Source organism: Lampetra fluviatilis, chromosome 46, assembly GCF_964198595.1.
Source record: "Lampetra fluviatilis chromosome 46, kcLamFluv1.1, whole genome shotgun sequence".
NCBI lineage: Eukaryota > Metazoa > Chordata > Hyperoartia > Petromyzontiformes > Petromyzontidae > Lampetra > Lampetra fluviatilis.
The window spans coordinates 10,301,844-10,304,151 of record NC_136320.1 but is presented as its reverse complement, the minus strand read 5'-3'; the positions used below and the strand labels follow the sequence as shown (position 1 = coordinate 10,304,151).

Below are 2,308 nucleotides of genomic sequence, written 5' to 3'. Positions count from 1 at the left end.
CCTCACACGTCCATCGGCTACTCTCCCTTATTTTTAAATCCTTTATATTAAGTTCACTTGCTTGCTTGCTTGCGCGTTTACGACTGTGCAAATCTTTCGGTCGTTTTTTAACCCACTTCCCGTGATCCAATCGAGCTGACATTTTCCACACAGACTCGTTGTGCGTGACAATTTATTTTCGTGAAAATTCTTTTCCAAAATTTTACACTTTTTAGGAAAAAATAATGGTATGACTGTGTGTGTGGGGGTGGGGGGGTCTGTTTGTATGTATGTGCGTGCAAGTCTTCATCCTGGTTCTGGTTGTATGTGCTTGCGTGTGTGAGTGCGTGAGACGAGGTGGCCGAGTGGTTAAGGCGATGGACTGCTAATCCATTGTGCTCTGCACGCGTGGGTTCGAATCCCACCTTTGTCGCGATTTTTTTTTTATCCTTTATATTAAGTTCACTTGCTTGCTTGCTTGCGCGCTTACGACCGTGCAAATCTTTCGGTCGTTTTTTTACCCACTTCCCGTGATCCAATCGAGCTGACATTTTGCACACAGACTCGTGCGTGACAATTAATTTTCGTGAAAAATGTTTTCCAAAATTTTACACTTTTTAGGAAAAAAAATTATATGTAATTACCAATTGCTTAATGGTGGCAGGCAATCATCTGACCCATAGGTGGCAGCCACCTCAAGCCAGAGGACGAGAGGACTCTAGCCGCCACGCATATAAAGGATTTATAGTGAAAAACTTTGTTTTTACGGGTAAATTTTTTTATGTTTGGGAGGGAGTATCATCCTCCCATCAATGTGCAGTTACAAGCTGCGCCTGCCGCGAAAGTGTCAAAAATTTCTGATTCGGTTCGTTTCACACTTGCCAAACTTTCCGAGGTGCGGGAAGCTGCCAGTGTTAACTCCCGGGCCAGACAGTTGGCCAACGAGCGGCTCAATGGAGCGAGTGTTTCCTTGTGCGATTGGTCGCCGGGGGACAAGGCCTGGTTGCATTGTCCACAGGTGCCGGTGGGCACATCTCCCAAATTGCTGCAACCATGGAGAGGGTCGGTTGGTGTGGTTCGGTTCGTCGTATGGCCGTAATGTGTCCAGATTCGGTTTGGTAAGCGGAGTTGGTTTGCACACCCCTCTCGTCTTAAGCCATTTATCATGCCATGTGAGTTTGTTTCATCTCCATATAGCAAGGGCCGAATGTCGGGTGTGCCCGATGAGCTGGGGCATGTGTCTGCCAACGCGGGTCCTCAGAATAGTGTTTCTGTTCCGCCCCCAGGCGCTGCGCGATTGATGCCTCGCGTGCTCTGGACGTGAAGGACCCGACGGCCCGGCCTGCTGCTCTTCGGAGGAGCCGGCTTCATCAGTTCGATTTATTGTTCCCCCCAGGCCGTCCAGGGCGGGCGAGCCCAACCCGCCGAGAGGCCCGGCATCACGGACCCACTCAAAGACTCGATTCGCATGATCCCTGTGCATTGCACACTCCCACACCGTCATGGGTTGTCGTGGCAAGTATTTGGCTGATCCTGCTCGCCATCGAGCTCACGGGCATTGTTACATGTTGTGGGTGGGAGATGTTGATTGTGGGGATCTTGTACGATGCGATTGTTGGGTTGTTAATTTTTTCGCTGTTGTGTATTTTTTCTTCTCTCGGTGTATATATTGTACAGTTCGGTTTGGGTAATATATTGTGCTGTTGTTATTTTTGGAGCACACTTGTTCGTTGTTCTGTATATATGTACGTCGGTTGCTTACTTGCGGGGGAGTTGGCAGCTGGGACGGCTGGATGCTAGGGAGGGGGGGGGTGTAGTGACTGTGAATGTCACTGTGTGGTGCAGGGCTTGCGAGGCCACGGCGGATGTTGTCATTATGTGCAGCTCAGTTACTGAGCGTAGTACCAACCCTAGCGGGGCTTGGGTCAGCACTGGTTAGCGCAGAAGCACATACGGACAGTGTGCGGTGCGGGCTCCCGGTGAGGCAGCGAGAGTGTCAGCCAGCCAGGGTCACGTTGGGACATGATACACTGGTTGACCTGCCGACACGTGACCGGATGATATTGGAGGGGGGCCACCGGTGGACGGGGGCCACTGGGCGGTCACTTGGTATAAAGGAGCTCTCGGGAGCCTTCGGAAAAGAGCTCGAGAGATCTAGAAGGTGGGCGGGGCGAGGGGCGGAGCCAGCCACAGCCCAGGCCGATATAATGGGGGCCCCGTGAGGGGTTCGGGGTTCTTCGAAATGTTGGTGAAGAAGATCCACGACGGGTTGAAGAAGCATCTAGCCACGCGGTCCGGGATCCAGCTTGTGGTCCGGACCGGGATAGCG

The 2,308-nt window shown here is 51.9% G+C and overlaps 1 non-coding gene across 1 annotated transcript; it reads left to right on the top strand.

The window, feature by feature from the left end:
* Positions 1 to 330: 330 nt before the first annotated feature.
* TRNAS-GCU (transfer RNA serine (anticodon GCU)) lies at positions 331 to 412 on the top strand. Its single transcript has one exon. It is a non-coding gene; the product is annotated as a tRNA-Ser (tRNA).
* The last annotated feature ends 1,896 nt before the right edge of the window (positions 413 to 2,308 follow it).